Source organism: Mustela putorius, unplaced genomic scaffold (genome assembly GCF_011764305.1).
Source record: "Mustela putorius furo isolate JIRA1106 unplaced genomic scaffold, ASM1176430v1.1 tig00003896_pilon_pilon_pilon, whole genome shotgun sequence".
NCBI lineage: Eukaryota > Metazoa > Chordata > Mammalia > Carnivora > Mustelidae > Mustela > Mustela putorius.
In genome coordinates this window covers 1,411,785-1,431,379 of record NW_025422045.1, presented here as the reverse complement: position 1 = coordinate 1,431,379, position 19,595 = coordinate 1,411,785, and the positions used below count along the sequence as shown (strand labels likewise).

At 37.9% G+C, this 19,595-nt stretch overlaps 1 protein-coding gene across 5 annotated transcripts in view; it reads right to left on the bottom strand.

Moving 5' to 3' along the window:
- The window catches only part of TCF12 (transcription factor 12), a 392,538-nt gene that overhangs the window by 184,599 nt on the left and 188,344 nt on the right, over positions 1-19,595 (bottom strand). The gene's annotated exons all lie outside the window — the stretch shown is intronic.

The following is a 19,595-nucleotide window of genomic DNA, read 5'->3' as shown; positions in this document are numbered from 1 at the left end:
GGGAGCCTGCTCCCCCCCCCCCGCCCCGCCTACCTCTCTGTCTACTTGTGACCTCTCTGCAAATAAATAAATAAATAAATAATCTTAAAACAAAACCAAAAACAGCTAATTTAAATTCTTGAGTCTTTAAGATGAAATTGCACACACCATGAACATATTAAAGTTAATGTTAGTATTTCAAAATAGATGTTACTAAGTTTCTCTTTATAACTTAAGACATGTTTAAAAAAAAACAAAGGAGGAAAAAAGATACTAAGGTTTACAAATAAATGTTACAAAAGCTCTGTAGATTAAGAACTGTTACAATTTTTAACTCTTAACATACTAAGCACAGAATCATATTGTTTTTAAACAAGGCTTTGAATCCTGGTTAGTTAAACCTCAGGTGATATCTACACTTTTGCTAACTTAAAATGATTTTAGTAAAGATGAGAAAAACTTCCTAGAGGCCCAAACAGGGAAGCAAACTGCCTTGGCTCACAAAAAACAGAGATCACCCAGAATCCCCTGGGACTATAAAATCATCAATCACTGAACATTTATCATTATCCCGACCACAGGCTAACATTCAAGAAGACATTAATGGGACTGAAACAGTCCTCACTACCTTCGCCGGCATGCTGTCAGTTCAACCACAGGGCTAGGAATTGAGGGCTAAATAACTGTCAAGTCATTATAATTGCTTATGGATGCATGTCACAACTCCTTCTGCTGTTCTGTTTTAAAACTAACCTTCTGGGAGTGCTAACTCCCAAATGAATCTTTGTTTCATTTTTATCTACTTGAGAATTACTGATACACATGTGATAGACATTCAAGAAGAATCTTGGTGACATTTACAACTTGGTTATGACCACAAGGGTGTCCTCTGGTAATCCCAACGAGAGTCTCCTCGGTCACGGCCACATGCAGCAGAAGCTGTACAAAACAGAATGGCTCCTAGCGAAGGTCAGTTCTTGGGAGTTTACTTCTGTTATTTAAAACTTAACACTCTTGAGGTGCTAAGTGACATATCACTATCTCACAGACATCTGGGTATTTTTCTGCCACTTCCTCCCACTGTCACTTTTAGGTATTTAAGTCCAAACAAGGCATTGAAACCTACAAAACACCCACTGAAATACTGTTTACCATCATTACACAAAGATATTACTCCAGAAAAAGGCCAACAGAAATGTGTTTGTAGGTGAGCCACATTGTTCACCTTCATTTAAATGCAGAAGAATAATAAAAGATTAATTTTGTGTGCTCTCAGAACTCTTCATTTTTGAAGTACCAAAAAAGAACGTTTTTTTCTTTCCTGATCATAAAAATAAAAACATTCTAGTTTTTTTTTTTAAAAACTATCTCCTAAAGCAGAAGTATACAAATAAATCTAAGTTTTAAGATATCACCAAATGATTATACACACATAGTATATTAACTTCACAGATCACATGTAATAAAGTTTAACACAGGGCATATTTATCTCTAAGCCCCCATTAATATGTGCTCAGAGAACACAGAAATTATTTCATGATCAACCATACAAAATAAGTACTGTCCCTTATTCATGTATATCCACAGGCTGTAGGACATAGTACAGAATTTACAAGATTATTTCCCAGTCTACTCAGAAAATGTGGGACTGTCATACCGTACTACAGAGAAGTAGTCTATAAACTTTTTAAATCATGTACAAGGAAGATTTGAATATGGGTCATTATTACCTATTTATTAATAAATTGTATACATATATGATTAACCAACATATAAAATTTCAGTAAAGCTTAATTTTTGCTCATGTAAGACTAAAAATTTACTAGAAATTTGATTATTTTTCCCTACACCTGAAAGGTTCATCTTTTCTTTTTTTTTAAGATTTTATTTATTTGAGAGAGAGAATGCGCAGGGGAAGCCAACTCCCCGCTGAGCAGGGAGCAAGACATGGGGCTCCATCCCAGGACCCCGGGGGTTCATGACCTGAGCTGAAGACAGATGTTTAACCAACTGAGCCACCCAGGCGCATCTTAAAGGTTCATCTTAATGCATACAATTTTCTTGAAAAGTCACAGCCCAAGAAGCAAAAAAAAAAAAGACAGATCTTCATCCACAGATGCAAACTGATGCTAGAAGACAGAACAAAGAAAACAGGCTTATAAATGTCTGTCATGGTTTTGGATCTAGCACACACCAAAACTCACTTCAAAGACAAACTGGCTACTGTTTCGAGATTATTCCTGTCATTGCTTCTGCACAGTAGTAGCGATATCCACCAGAACAGAACTTTTTGTGAACCATGATGAAAAGTTATAATGTTATTTAGAAACATTTAAATAAGATCACTTTGTCACATGTGTAAGACTGGTTCTAGAAAAGTACAGTCTTTATCAGCATGATAATGTGTCAACTGGCTGGCTGATACATAGAACAGTGCTTTGCAAACTTCAATATTCATATCAACTGACTAGAGATCATGGTACAATACAGATTATGAGCCACAGGGTCTAGAGTGGGGCCTGAGATTCTGCAATTCTACCACAAAGGTGATGTGATGCTACCAGTCCACAGCCAACACTTCAAGTAGTAAGAACCAAGACAATCTGGAAATAAAGATTTCTTTCACATATAGACAGGAAAAATTCAAGGCTTGGAACATAATAGCCAGGTACAATCACTCCCTCAAATAAGAACCACATTAAAGCCTCTGCCTTCGGCTCGGGTCATGATCCCAGGGTCCCGGGATGGAGCTCCACATTGGGCTCTCTGCTCAGTAGGGAGCCTGCTTCCTCTTCTCTCTGCCTGCCTCTCTGCCTACTTGTAATCTCTGTCTGTCAAATAAATAAATAAATCTTAAAAAAAAAAAAAAAAAAGAATCACATTAAAACGCCAGAAGTTTCCAGGTAAGAATAATTAGGGAGAAATCCCATAGTTCACCAAAAAATCTAAAGCAATTAGAATAACAAACTATTTTTATGTATGTAGGTATATATTCCTCCATATAGTTTTAAGTAGATAAGGGATGTCAAATAGAGCTTTAATGGAAGAAGTTAGTTAACCTGGTGTTTAAACAGAAGACTCCCTGAGTACCACATAGAATAAGGCAATGAGGATGGATGCTCATAAGCAGAAATGGCAAAAGAGAAGACTGCCATAACATAATACAGTATGGGATAACAGAACAGTAAGGAAGATAGCAGAATCACACAGGGGACTGCCAGAATATTAAAGAGCGGAGAAAAGAAGGGGAAGGTGACTGACCTGACAGAGGAGTTAGAGTAAAACAAAAGGAACAAAAACAAAGCAAGAAATTGTTAAGATGAAGCCCAAGTAGATCAGTCAATGGAATTGACAAATGAATGCTATATTCAATTTTGGAATGAAAAGGAAATAAACCAGTAATATCATTAAATACAGAACAACCATGGTATGTATTTTAAATTGATAGAGCATTACTATGCTAATAAAAATGGTCAAACCTGATCCCCTACAGCTCCTAATTCAGATCTTGAATTCTGTAAAATGGATTTACTATGATAACCATGAGACTTTTGTATATGAGATGATAAACACTACATTATGAAGAATATGCAATATTACCAGATTCATCTATCATACAGCTTTTGTCATAATATTTTTAGTCAAAAATACTTCCAAATGCACCCTAAAAAATTACTGTTCCCGTTTTATGATAAAAATGGAGGGGGCACCTGGGTGGCTCAGTTAGTTAAGTGTCCAACTTTTGATTTCGGCTCAGGTCATGATCATGGAATTGAGCTCTGCCTTGGGCTCTGACCAGCGGGGAGTCTGTCTGAGATTCTCTCTCTCTCACCTAAAGGAGCTGGAGAAAGAACAAGAAAGAAACCCTAAACCCAGCAGGAGAAGAGAAATCATAAAGATCAGAGCAGAAATCAATGAAATAGAAACCAAAAATACAATAGAACAAATCAACGAAACTAGGAGCTGGTTCTTTGAAAGAATTAGTAAGATTGATAAACCCCTGGCCAGACTTATCAAAAAGAAAAGAGAAAGGACCCAAATAAATAAAATCATGAATGAAAGAGGAGAGATCAAAACTAACACCAAAGAAATACAAATAAATTATAAGAACATATTATGAGCAACTCTATGCCAACAAATTTGACAATCTGGAAGAAATGGATGCACTCCTAGAGACATATAAACTACCACAACTGAACCAGGAAGAAATAGAAAGCCTGAACAGACCCATAACCAATAAGGAGACTGAAACAGTCATCAAAAATCTCCAAACAAACAGGGCCAGACGGCTTCCCGGGGGAATTCTACCAAACATTTAAAGAAGAACTAATTCCTATTCTCCTGAAACTATTCCAAAAAATAGAAATGGAAGGAAAACTTCCAAACTCATTTTATGAGATTCTCTCTCTCTTCTTCCTCTGTGCCCCCACCCTGTGCTCGCATGCTCTCTCTCTCCAAAATGATGAATCTTTAAAAAAAAATGGAAAGAACTCAAAATATCAATAACTGACAAAATCAGTCATTGCACAGGTTACAAAAACCATTCAACTTCATACTTAAGAATCTATCTAAATTGCAATTGAATTTGCAAATCCTAAACAGCCTCATCTGAATGCATAACACCCTGCCAAACCTTTATATTGTGGAACATGTTCTATAAAAAATGCATTTAGGGGCGCCTGGGTGGCTCAGTGGGTTAAGCCGCTGCCTTCGGCTCAGGTCATGATCTCAGAGTCCTGGGATCGAGTCCCGCGTCGGGCTCTCTGCTCAGCGGAGAAGCCTGCTTCCCTCTCTCTCTCTGCCTGCCTCTCCATCTACTTGTGATTTCTCTCTGTCAAATAAATAAATAAAATCTTTAAAAAAAAAAAAATGCATTTAGTACTCTTTTCTATGCTCTTTTCATGGTATAGAACTCAGAAATGGTAATCCCTGCTCCAGTGTGACAGTAGACCTAAAGTAATCAATCAAATCTGCTACCATTTTTAAACTAATTTAAACGGCACGTAAGACAAATATTTTCTCCTACCACAAACAACAAAACAAAAGCACCTAGTATTATTTATTTACAAAATAATACTCTATTCTTATTTGTCTCCTCAAAAATATAAGAACTTTTTACCACTAGATAATTTTGTAAATAGCTCATTAAAAAATTTTATTTCACCCTACCAATAAATAAAGTGTAATCACCGGAGTACCTCCCCAGGTTGAGAACAGATTCCTGGTTTTTCTAACCTATTCCGTTATTTCTTTGTATGAAAACTAGTGTTTAATTCTATTTTTAAATATTCTTTCCAATTTTTTTCAATAGTTTAAAAGGGCAGGGTGGGAAAAGTCTATTTCAATATTTACTTTCTCAGAAAAGCTTCCCCTCTTTCCCAGACCCTAATAAGACCAAATTGGGTGAATTCATTCTAGGCTCCTACAACAGCAAGAATTTCCATTATATCACTGCTCACACTTACTGAAATTACCTATTTAATTATCCATTTAAATTATACCATAATTATCTGTTATAATTGTACCGTACTGTGTAGTGGATAAATGTGGAAGTTTTGGAGCCAGACTGGCAGATGTGAACTCCATCTTCTCATCCACACATGCTAGCTGTGTGACTTGGGGCAAAGTAATCTTTCTTGCCTCAGTTTCATGATCTATAAAATCAGAATAATAATAAATACTACCTTCATCTCACAAGTTGTTGTAAGGATAATGAATTAATATATTGTAGCAAATGGAAAAGTGCTTGGCACATAGTAAGGACACAATAAAAGCTCATCATCATTTTTATCATTTCACTTAGAAGTCATTACATCAAACAGATTTTGAGAATGCAGGGACTGTGTCTGGTTTTTTTGATGATTATATCCTCAGAACAATGGCTGGCACATATATAGCAGTTGCTCAATAAATGACAGATTGGAGATTTCAGCTGCTAAATCTTTATAATGCTGCAGGGGGTGTATATAGTATAAAGGTTAAATGAGCTTTTCTACAGAACACCCAGTAAGTAGCAGAAAGAAGGCTGATGAAGTACCAGTTTATTTAACTGGATTGAATTAAGAAACCACAGACTTTTGGTATTCAAAGAGCCACAAGATTTCACACCAGCTATCGAAATCCTCTAGCTTCTATGTGGTCAAAGCCAGTAGAATCAGCTAAAAGCCATAAGCCATCAGAAAGCTTTGGACCAGACCTGGGTACAAATGGGTGGTTACATCTGAAAGAGAAATAAAATGGAAATAAAACCATGCAGAAATAAAACAAATGAAATTTAAAAGAAAACAAGTGACCTATTGTACTTCTTTATTTACCCCTATGATAAATTACCAAAATAAATGTCTAGATAAGGAATGTCGTATTTTTTAAGGTAATCCTTGAATGTGATTATCTCTCAGTTAAAAATACCCATGAAAAAGAGAAGTGAGTTGACTCGATCACAGTAGTCTGTTATCTGAAACCAGGGACTGTGTCTTTATCATGTTACTCTACACTAGTGACAAGCACATTAATGGGTACACAGTATTAAAAATAAAATTTGTTAATTTAATGAATGAGTGAAAAACTAACACTGTTAATCAGGCCTACATTTGGAAAAGCTACTTAATATTCATTATGTGAAGGTTCTGTTATCCTTTAACTGGTCAGATGCTAATATATAATAAATTTTCTTGACAGAGAAATAGATTTTGTCATCCAGATTCATAAATTCCTAAAGGGAAAAAATGTTTTATTCCTCTTTACGATTCCAAAAGAGACCAGCAGAGAATTTTGCATGTCATTAGGTAAGTTTTTCTTTTTTCTATTTTTTTTAAGAAAGAGAGAGGAGAGTGTGAGGGTTGGGGGCAGAAGGAGAGAGAGAATCCTAAGCAGGTCCCACGTCCAGCACAGAGCCTGACACAGGACTTGAGCTCATGATCTTGAGATCACAAATTGAGCCAAAATCAAGAGTTAGACACTTAATCAACGAGCCTCCCAGGTACCCCATGTGTTTAAGTTTTTCTTGAGGATGAATAACCCTTCCAGATAACTTTTATAAGTTATTATTATTATTATTATTATTATTATTATTATTCTTTCTTTTATATTCTCTACTCCCAACTCAAACCCTGACCCTGAGATCAAGAATCACATGCTCTTCCTACTGAGTCAGCAAAGCACCCCTCCAGGTAACTTTTTATTGATGAAGGGTAGGAAGTGGTTCCATACAATTACTGTAACACCAGACTGAACAGCAAGTCTTGAATTGTCTTGGGTGTGAGGGGAGGGAGAATCAAACTCTTTGAGAGGTGAAAGGATTCTCCAAAACTATGATGGATACGTGAAGCAATGCTTAGTACAAGGACTTAAATTACTTTGGAATGTGAGATCCCAGAGGATCATCTAAAAAAAGTACATATGGGTTCAGTTCTAAGTGAGCCCACTCATATTCACAAATGTATCCAAGTAATCGCTAATGTCATCTGTTAGAAACAGATTTGATGCTTTCTTGCTCTAGCCTAATGCTTTGTCATGTTTGAAAGTTTTTTTTTTTAAAGATTTTATTTATTTATTTGACAGAGAGAGAACACAAGTAGGCAGAGAGGCAGGCAGAGAGAGAGGAGGAAGCAGGCTCCATGCTGAGAAGAGAGCCTGATGCGGGACTTGATCCCAGGACCCTGGGATCATGACCTGAGCCGAAGGCAGTGGCTTAACCCACTGAGCCACCCAGGCGCCCTGTCATGTTTGAAAGTTTACAAGCAGAAAGGTTTCTGTATTTCATCTGTTCAAAGTTCCTTCTCTATATGGAGAAATCAAAACATCTCTAAGCATAACAGGAAAAAGTTTATTGAAATGGGAAAAGTAAAAAATATATTACTGAATCCAGATGGTATGTAAGATTTTAGAGCCCTAACAAACCATATAGTTCACACTCATTTTATCTACCATACAGATGAGGAGACATTAGTTAAGCTGAGTGTTTTGCTAAAGATCTGGAAGTGAGGGACTGGGCTCACTGAAATTAATAAAAATGCCATATACCTCATAATAAATTCACAGGGGATTCTAAAACTAACACTACGAGGCAAATATAGCCAAAATTCTCATTTTACGTATTAAAAAACTAAAGTGTAGGGTAACCAAGATGACAAAACAGATGGACTCAAACTCTGATCATTAACTTCTAATAAGAAGCTTCCCTCTAATTCTGTACCAGTATCATATATATAAAGTAAGTCTTGGGGCGCCTGGGTGGCTCAGTGGGTTAAAGCCTCTACCTTCAGCTCAGGACGTAATCCCAGGGGTCTGGGATCAAGCCCTGCATCAGATTCTCTGCTCAGCAGGGAGTCTGCTTCCCCCTCTTTCTCTGGCTGCCTCTCTGCCTACTTGTGATCTCTGTCAAATAAATAAATTAATTAATTAAAAAAAATAAAGTAAGTCTTGCTCCTAAAGTCCTTGTAAATTTCCTTGATATTAAGTTCAATAAAGATGAGCAAATCTCTTTTTGGTGCTTTTAAGAGATTTAATTCTGACTAATTTTTTTTCCATATTGTAGGTCTCCATCTTTTAGGTTTTTCGATTCTAAATTCTCAATTACCATCCTTCTTACAGATTTTGAAAGTTAACTCTTCAGGAATGACTATATCAAAATCATAAATCCATTAATACATGAAACATAAAAAGTGAAGAACATTTTTGTACTACGAGTATAAAAGGATGTAACATAATTAATTTATTAAAAAATATTAACACATCTATACTGTAACTATTTCATATATAAAATTCAAGGGCAAAATGTAAATTAAGAATAATGCTGTTATATTAGTTTATGATATTATAAATAAGCAAAACCACAAGGATTGATGTTTCTAAGAATACAGGAAATATTACATAGAGGAGGTGTTGGGAGCCAGTACAGGAGGCCTACTATAAGAGCTGTAAGGGACTGAATATGATTGGCTGTTCATTTAGGTCCACTCACGCGGGAGGTGCATGAGCACTGCATTCTGATTGGTTAACACTGCCTGCATAAAAACCCATGCTCCCGGGGTTAGAGGGAGGAAGAAAAAAGCGATTAATAAAACAGGTTCGCCGCTACGTGAGTCTCCGAGTCGTTCTTGCTGGCGAGAGCGACAAGTGGTGCCGAAACCCGGGAATCTCATCGTGAGAGACGCACGGAGTCGGCGATGATCAGGTAAAGAGTGCACCTATTTCTGTCTAGTGACAGGGAAAGTTCCTCAAGTCGAGGACGAGCGTAGAAAGCTTTCCGGGATGGGAAACGAGATGGCTGCAAAGTTCCTAGGATAAGGACGAGAGTAAAGCTTTCCGGTATGGGAAACGAGATGGCCACATATAAAATGCTGGGGCCGCTTTCTGATATCCTTAAAGCAATTGGTACTCCTTTAAAAAATAAAACAGCTCGTTTGTTTTTGAGAGAAGTGGGACAAACGGCTCCCTGGTGTTTGGAGGAAGGGATATTAAACATCCCTCAGTGGGAGCATTTAGGAGAAGACCTTAGACGCGATCCGCGCACTACGCCAGGAACCCTGGCCGTTTGGTCTTTAGTGAAAGTTTGTTTGCAATCCCCGCGAGAGCCCATACGCCAGGCGGTGCAACTGGGAGGGGAGATCTTAGAACAAGTGAAAGAGCAATCTTGTAAAGGCTCCTTGAAGGACACTAGCTCTGAGAGTGAAAGCTCAAACGGACACTCAGACAGTGAGGGATCTAGCTCAAGCGATGATGAAAGGAGCAGAGGAGGGAAATCGCCCAAAAGCCAAAAGGTGAGCAAGATGCAAAAGGAGCTTGCAAAAAAGGAGGAAAAGCTAAAGAAGGCTATGGCGCAGCTCAAACTGCAGGGGGAAGTTATGGCGCAGCTGAAATTAAAAGCGGAAGAAGGAGCTATGGCACAGTTACAAAGACGGAAGTGGTAGATACTTAGATCCTATGCCCACGCGCCCAGCCCCAACAGCGCCACCTTACGAGGGGCCTCCTCCGTATAAACCTTGCTGCACCAAGGCCTGCTATTGTGCGAGCTGCACCGCACGAGTGGCTGCCATAGTAGCCTCTCAGGAGTTTGGGTGGGAACAGGATTCTCATTCAGTCCTAAAATCCCCACTTACTCTAACTCCACCTTTTTTGGCTATAATTATACCTACCAAGACCCGGCGCAAGGCGCGTCAGCTCACATTCTAGATAGGTGGCTGCTCTGCAACGCTGCACAGGCATGTACAGGCTTGGAAAGCCTTCACTTTATTAATGGGTCTACATGGCGTAACTGTATGTACAACTATCACGTAGGCTCTCGATTTGAAACAAATGTTACTTGTAATTGCACCTCAGCTAAGCACATAAGTTACTCACCAACGCCCGTCTGTGTTAGAGCTCCCTTTCTCTTCATAGTTTTTAATGCTTCTACTATTAACAAGTCATCTAGTCTCTCTTGTGAGTCCCAGAATTGTCTGCTATCAGAATGTTGGAACACCACGGTGGGAGACTCGGCAGTAATAGCCAAGATCCGGACGTATATCCCGATGCCAGTACAGGTGAACCCCGACAACCTGCCGGTGCTGCTTCGACATAAACGAGACTTTGGAATAACAGCAGCCATTATTGCAGCTATCGCAGCATCCGCCGCCACTGCTACTGCTGCCGCGGTAGCGTTGACAACCTCGGTACAGACAGCAGCTGCGCTCAACAACGTCACAGGAATGGTCGCTGAAGCATTGGCTACGCAAGAACAAATTAACGGACATTTGCATGCTGGGATCCTTATTGTAAATCAAAGGGATGATCTTGTACAGGAACAACTTGATATCCTAGAGTCAATTGTGTCGATAGGATGCATACATAATATGGCTGGACTTTGTATCACCCCTATAGCTCATAACAACTTATCCTTAGCAGCTAACCTCTCTAGACAGTTAGGAAATATGCTTAATGGTACCTGGAACCGTCAATTTCAAAATTTAACTAGGCAATTACGAGCTCAAATTATATCCATAAATTCTACCAACGTAACTATTGCACCTGTTAGTGAGTGGAAAAAAATGTTACAGCAATCTGTTTCGTTCCTCAAACAGTGGGCCGGACTTGGTGCCATGGCTGTTCTCTTAATCACAGCTAACGTACTAATGTTACGTTGGGTGTGTGGCCGTGTCCGTTGCAATCAACGACAACAACACCTCATGGTTCAAGCCATGATGGCTCTTGAGGCTGGTACCTCCCCCCAGATATGGCTAAGTATGCTAGATCAGTAGTCAAAGACGGGTAAGACTGATCCCACACCTAGCAACCTAAGACAGGGGCTCTTCGACCAGGGAGAGTACCCGATGACGGGTAAGCATGTGTGCTGAGGACTGGCAACCTAAGACAGGCACGATCTCAGCCATTATAAATAAATAAAAAAGGGGGAGATGTGGGGAGCCAGTACAGGAGGCCTACTATAAAAGCTGTAAGGGATTGAATATGATTGGCTGTTCATTTAGGTCCACTCACGCGAGAGGTGCATGAGCACTGCATTCTGATTGGTTAACACTGCCTGCATAAAAACCCATGCTCCCGGGGTTAGAGGGAGGAAGAAAAAAGCGATTAATAAAAATGGTTCGCCGCTACGTGAGTCTCGGAGTAGTTCTTGCTGGCGAGAGCGACAAGGAGGTTCCTTTTTTTTTTTTCTTCTTTTAGTTTTAGCTCCACCTACTATGTGGTTCTTGCCAAAACTACAGATAGTAACTCCAGACAAGAAGCATACTATTCTGTTGATGGCTTCTAATCTTTAGATTTTGGCTGCTTCTCATTAACTAGCAAAACTTACAGAGTCTAACTTATTTTCAGTTCAGAAACAGATGCTCCACTTAGGGCAAAAATTTGAAAAACAATAAAAAGTAAACTCAATTAGAAAATTCTCTACCTTAAAAAATTATATTATAAAATATTGTGCAAATGTATAAAATTTTTAAGACACCTGTTAACTTAGTTTATTCTTAATTTAACATCCTGAGTTTACACCTATAAAAGGTCTCTTTTTAAAAGATTTTATTTATTATTTGAGAGAGAGAGAGCACAAGCAGGAAGGGGGGTGCAGAAGGAGAAGCAGACTCCCCACTGAGGAGCTGATGTGGGGCTCAATCCCAGAACCCTGAGATCAGGACCTGAGTCAAAGGCAGATGCTTGGGAGCCCCTATAAAAGTTTTATTAAAAAATTACAAACGTGGGGCACCTGGATGGCTCAGGCAGTAAATATCTGGCTCTTACATATTTTAAAGCTTTTATCTTCTACTACTGTATGTCAACAGATTAAGATGAAGCATAAAATAACTGTTCAATAAATATTTTTAAATATTTGGGGTCCAGGGGTAGCTCAGTAGATTAAGCATCTGCCTTCAGCCCAGGTCATGGTCCAGGGTCCTGGGATGGAGTCCTGCATTGGGCTCCCTGCTCAGCAGGGAGCCTGCTTCTCTCTCCACCCCTCCCCCTGCTCACAACTCTCTCTCTCAAATAAATATAATCTTTTTAAAAAATTTAAATATTTGCTATTTGTGAGATCAATTCAAATAAATCAAATCCAGGAACAATTAACATTGCCACAGTAATTCTTGCATTAAGAAGCGATAACTAATTGTGAGAAGAACGATTATGTACCAATAAGCAAAACAATGTTTTTGCATTCAGTACAATAACATTTTTATTTTTTTAATAACATATTTTTAAATAATTTTAAAACACCAGTTCCATATGTTAAATTCTGTTGAATAATGTTTATTTTGTATTAGGTGAGAAAAATAAAAACAAAAGTCAATTAGTATATAGAATATTTAAGTTCTATACAATTTACAAGAAAAAGACTAGAAACTGTTAAGTATTATGAGTTTTAAATTTTACTTGTCTACATTTTCTAAAATTTCTATGAAAACCATTTACTGCTTTCAAAAAAAGATAAGTTTTTCAGTTTTCCCTCTAACATGATTAAAGAACTGAATTTTCATTGTAGAAAATGGGTAAGTAATTATACAGAAAGAGCATCCACTAAGTAAGGAAAAAAAAGAGAGTCCCATTTTACCTCAAATAAAATGCAAAATCATTAACATTTTGACATTTTCTCCCCAATTTTTAAATGTTTCTAAACTAGTTTACATACATAAAAATGGATGTAATAAATAGCTACCTATCCACCACTCAACAAATAAAACATTACCAATACAGCTCAACCCCTACGGAATTCTCTCGAATTCCCCTCTGAAGTAAGCAATATCCTAAGTTTGTCTTTTTATTGCTTACATGTATTACTTAACACTTCTATTACATATGCACATTCCCTAACATATAGCACCATTTAGCATGTTTCAAAATGTTGTCTAAATAGAATCCCTTTTTCTTTACTCACTTAACATTCAATATGTAAGACTAACACATGTTGAAAATGTGTAGCACTGGTATATACATGTCACTACTATATAATATTCTATTTATAAACATACCACAATTTATCCATTCCCCTTTCAATGACATTTAGCTTGCTTCCCAATTTTCTCCATTACAAATAAGACTGCTATAAACACTTCAGTAGTATGTCTCGTTGCATATACATGACAATTTATGTGAAATTTTCTCTAGGAGTGGAATTCCTAGGTTATAGAGTATGCACACCTTCAAAGTTACTAGATATTGCCGAACTGTTCTGTAGAAGAGAAATACACTATCATTTAGGAAAAAAAGTCTCATATTTCACTAAATTCAGAAAGTTTCTGAGCTATACAGAGAGCCCCAACTTATGAGAGAAAGCTTCTAAAGCCCACTTACAAGTTTTATGTAACTTGTGATGCATTTTCCAGATGGTAAAAAACAAAGCAATCAAGAGTACATTTCCTTATCAGTTCATTTAACCCTTATGTAGTTCTTTTCTTATCCAAAATAGACCAACCTGGATTAAAAGCTTGTCTTTTGTCATAATAAATATTCAAGACCACATTTGTTAAATGAGTTCATCTTCTCTAAGCCCCTTAGTTTACATTAATGTTCTATAAATAAAACTGCGTCCATTACTCCAGGTGTTGATCAAGCAAAATTTGACAAACATACAGTAATAGTTTCAGTTTGTTACCTGATCTTAACGTTCAGTGTTAATACAGGCTGTCATAGCCACTTGGCAACAGTGCTGACTGTGCTAATTGTCAGATCCTGACCCTACAGGCATAACAGCTCACAGTTCATGATTTAAAACAGTAATGTGTATCCTGGTAATATCTAGAGGACAATACTTTTGGATTCCCTTGTCAGCCACCGTGATACTGACGAGGATTCAGCCATTTAAACTGCCTCTTCCTGCTCCTATGAAGAAAGCCACTCATCGTTAAGGGTAAGCCCAAATTAAAAGAATAATCTTCCTTTGATAACTGGCTCATATGGGTGGTAAATCAGTGGCCTGGATTTAGTGCCCTGAAAATAAAAGTAAATAAGCCATAGATGAAAGATCAGGGATTCCTTTTAGAAAAACACATGAAGTCTTCACTTGATCTATATAATTTAAGGTTTACTGTGCCAACAATAATAGCATCGGCATCTGTTTGATGCTATTTGCAAGAATAGGAGTTAAGGGTTCTACTCACTTAAATCTTACAACATCACAAATTCTCACAACCCATGAACTGTTATTCCCATTACCTAGATAAGAAAATGAGCACAGAGAATTTACATAATTCACATGATATTCAATAGCAAGTAGCAGGATGAGTCTGAACCCAAGCAATTTAATTCCAGAGCCCACCATGGAATGTTGCCTCTCTAGTAATAACTGTTCCTCCCTAGAATTATTGTGAATTAAAAGTCTCAATGACAGGTTAGTGACACAAAAGGAAGAGTCTAATTGTTGAAATAGTAATTCACAGGTGAAAAGAAATTAAGCCAGGAAAATGGAACAATAGTAAAACAATTAAAAAAAATTTTTTTAAACCACCCAATTTGGCAAGAGGTATTGGAAATAGTGGAGGTAGTTATAAGAGCTTTTGAGAATGTTCTGAACCTGTGGATTCTGGTGGGAAAAAAGCAAACAAAATGGGAAATGGAAAATTTTCCTATGGTAAGTAGATAATCAAGTACATTCATTCATTCCTCCTGCAGAATATTCCCCTTGCCCAAGGTGGGAATAAACTGTAGCAACTGGGGTACCTGGGTGGCTCAGTGGGTTGGGCCGCTGCCTTCGGCTCAGGTCATAATCTCAGGGTCCTGGGATCGAATCCCACATCGGACTCTCTGCTCAGCAGGGAGCCTGCTTCCCTTCCTCTCTCTCTGCCTGCCTTTCTGCCTACTTGTGATCTCTCTCTCTCTCTCTGTAAAATAAATAAATAAATAAATCTATAAAAAACAAAACAAAACAAAACTGCAGCAACCTTCTGTGATGCTGAGATAGTTCCTGCAGAGAATTGCAAACAGAGGCCCCAGAGAACCTAAAAGGAAATTCACACACCATTAGGACTAGTAGTTGAGTGCCCCATGTAAGATGGGGTTTATAAAAATAACATGGCAACTATAAATAATAATAAATATTTATTACAACAAAATGGACAGGAAAGTCTAGAGAAAGACTATGTAGCTCTATCCGAATAAACTAAAGTAAACATCTGAATGACACTGAAAATTTAAAAAAAAAAAAAATTTTAAGAATCTTTAGGGTCAGAGCCTTAAATACAACTTCAATCTGAGGCCTACCCTAAGAAACAGAGTCAAAGGAAACACCTAATTTTCCTTCAGAAATTGGTGACTTGTTTTTACAGCACTGAAGCTAACCAGACAAGAGAAAGACCCACTATTCCTTCTTCAGCTCCTAGATGTCTGGAACCCCTGGTAGTCACCAGGCTAAAGGACCACAGGTGCCATATAGATATTCCAACGAAGAAAGAAAACTTTATTTCTACCTAATACCAAAGGAAGACAGTGCCCCTGATTCCAGATATATAGTTTCTCTTGGAGAGTTCTCAGCAGCTGAAAAGTTAGGACTTCCTTTGAAAAATAGAAAAGCTTCATCATCAGGTAAGAAAAGTAGGTACAAAGACTCCGTGCGGACGTATCTGATACAAAAACCCTAACTTTAAGAGATGACTTTTTAAGGATAAATGGACTTCTGAAAACTAAACATGGAGCTCTTAGCTCAAGCTTCTATATTAAATGAGTAGGTCGGTCAAAGAGTTCAAGTTCTTCTTGCATTTTGTACATTAAGAATTTTTAAATTTGACAAAGCATTCAAAATATTTTTTTTAATTTTTAATTTTTAATAAACATATAACATATTTTTGTCCCCAGGGGTACAGGTCTGTGAATGATCAGGTTCACACACTTCACTGCACTCACCAAAGCACATACCCTCCCCAATGTCCATAATCCCACCCCCCTTCTCCCAACCCACCTCCCCCCAGCAACCATCAGTTTGTTTTGTAAGATTAAGAGATACTTATGGTTTGTCTCCCTCCCAATCCCATCTTAATTCATTTATTCTTCTCCTATACCCATAAGCCCCCATGTTGCATCACCACTTCCTCATATCAGGGAGATTATATGATAGTTGTCTTTCTCCGCTTGACTTATTTCGCTAAGCATGATATGCTCTAGTTCCATCCATGTTATAGCAAATGGCAAGATTTCATTTCTTTTGATGGCTGTATAGTATTCCATTGTGTATATATACGACATCTTCTTGATCCATTCATCTGTTGATAAACATCTAGGTTCTTTCCATAGTTTGGCTATTGTGGACAGTGCTGCTATAAACATTCGGGTGCACATGCCCCTTCGGATCACTACGTTTATATCTTTAGGGTAAATACCCAGTAGTGCAATTGCTGGGTCATAGGGCAGTTCTATTTTCAACATTTTGAGGAACCTCCACGCTGTTTTCCTGAGTGGTTGCACCAGCTTGCATTCCCACCAACAGTGTAGGAGGGTTCCCCTTTCTCCACATCCTCGCCAGCATCTGTCATTTCCCGACTTGTTGATTTTAGCCATTCTGACTGGTGTGAGGTGATATCTCATTGTGGTTTTGATTTGTATTTCCCTGATGCCGAGTGATATGGAGCACTTTTTCATGTGTCTGTTGGCCATCTGGATGTCTTCTTTGCAGAAATGTCTGTTCATGTCCTCTGCCCATTTCTTGATTGGATTATTTGTTCTTTGGGTGTTGAAGTTTGCTAAGTTCTTTATAGATTTTGGACACTAGTCCTTTATCTGATTAGTTGTTTGCAAATATCTTCTCCCATTCTGTCAGTTGTCTTTTGATTTTGTTAACTGTTTCCTTTGCTGTGCAAAAGCTTTTGATCTTGATGAAATCCCAATAGTTCATTTTTGCCCTTGCTTCCCTTGCCTTTGGCGATGTTCCTAGGAAGATGTTGCTGCGGCTGCGATTGAAGAGGTTGCTGCCTGTGTTTGTGTTCTCCTCAATGATTTTGATGGATTTCTCTCTCACATTGAGTCCCTTCATCCATTTTGAGTCTATTTTCGTGTGTGGTATAAGGAAATGGTCCAATTTCATTTTTCTGCATGTGGCTGTCCAATTTTCCCAACGCCATTTATTGAAGAGGCTGTCTTTTTTCCATTGGACATTCTTTCCTGCTTTGTCGAAGATTAGTTGACCATAGAGTGGAGGGTCTATTTCTGGGCTTTCTATTCTGTTACATTGATCTATGTGTCTGTTTTTGTGCCGGTACCACGTTGTCTTGATGATGACAGCTTTGTAATAGAGCTTGAAGTCCGGAATTGTGATGCGACCAACTTTGGCTTTCTTTTTCAATATTCCTTTGGCTATTCGAGGTCTTTTCTGGTTCCATATAAATTTTAGCATTATTTGTTCCATTTCTTTGAAAAAGATGGAAGGTACTTTGATAGGAATTCCATTAAATGTGTAGATTGCTTTAGGTAGCATGGACATTTTCACAACTTTTATTCTTCCAATTCAGGAACAAGGAACATTTTCCCATTTCTTTGTGTCTTCCTCAATTTCTTTCATGAGTACTTTATAGTTTTCTGAGTATAGATTCTTTGCCTCTTTGGTTAGGTTTATTCCTAGGTATCTTATGGTTTTGGGTGCAATTTTAAATGGGACTGACTCCTTAATTTCTCTTTCTTCTGTCTTGTTGTTGGTGTAGAGAAATGCAACTGATTTCTGTGCATTGATTTTAGATCCTGACACTTTACTGAATTCCTGTACAAGTTCTAGCAGTTTTGGAGTGGAGTCTTTTGGGTTTTCCACATATAGTATCATATCATCTGCGAAGAGTGATAATTTGACTTCTTCTTTGCCGATTTGGATGCCTTTAATTTCCTTTTGTTGTCTGATTGCTGAGGCTAGGACTTCTAGTACTATGTTGAATAGCAGTGGTGATAATGAACATCCCTGCCATGTTCCTGACCTTAGCGGAAAAGCTTTCAGTTTTTCTCCATTGAGAATGATATTTGCGGTGGGTTTTCATAAATGGCTTTGATGATATTGAGGTATGTGCCCTCTATCCCTACACTTTGAAGAGTTTTGATCAGGAAGGGATGCTGTACTTTGTCAAATGCTTTTTCAGCATCTATTGAGAGTATCATATGGTTCTTGGTCTTTCTTTTATTGCTGTGTTGTATCACATGGACTGATTTGCAGATGTTGAACCAACCTTGCAGCCCTGGAATAAATCCCACTTGGTCGTGGTGAATAATCCTTTTAATGTACTGTTGAATCCTATTGGCTAGTATTTTGGTGAGAATTTTCGCATCTGTGTTCATCAAGGATATTGGTCTATAGCTCTCTTTTTTGATGGGATCCTTGTCTGGTTTTGGGATCAAGGTGATGCTGGCCTCATAAAATGAGTTTGGAAGTTTTCCTTCCATTTCTATTTTTTGGAAAAGTTTCAGGAGAATAGGAATTAGTTCTTCTTTAAATATTTGGTAGAATTCCCCTGGGAGGCCATCTAGCCCTGGGCTTTTGTTTGTTTGGAGATTTTTGATGACTGTTTCAGTCTCCTTACTGGTTATGGGTCCGTTCAGGCTTTCTATTTCTTCCTGGTTCAGTTGTGGTAGTTTATATGTCTCTAGGAATGCATCCATTTCTTCCAGATTGTCAAATTTGTTGGCGTAGAGTTGCTCATAGTATGTTCTTATAATTGTTTGTATTTCATTGGTGTTAGTTGTGATCTCTCCTCTTTCATTCATGATTTTATTTATTTGGGTCCTTTCTCTTTTCTTTTTGATAAATCTGGCCAGGGGTTCATCAATCTTATTAATTCTTTCAAAGAACCAGCTCCTAGTTTCGTTGATTTGTTCTATTGTATTTTTGGTTTCTATTTCACTGACTTCTGCTCTGATCTTTATGATTTCTCTTCTCCTGCTGGGTTTAGGGTTTCTTTCTTGTTCTTTCTCCAGCTCCTTTAGGTGTAGGGTTAGGTTGTGTACCTGAGACCTTTCTTGTTTCTTGAGAGAGCCTTGAGAAAATATATATTTTTCTCTCAGGAAATATATATCTTGAGAAAATATATATTTTCCTCTCAGGACTGCCTTTGTTGTGTCCACAGATTTTTTTTTTTTAAAGATTTTATTATTTATTTGACAGACAGAAATCACAAGTAGGCAGAGGCAAAGAGAGAGAGGAGGAAGCAGGTTCCCTGCTGAGCAGAGAG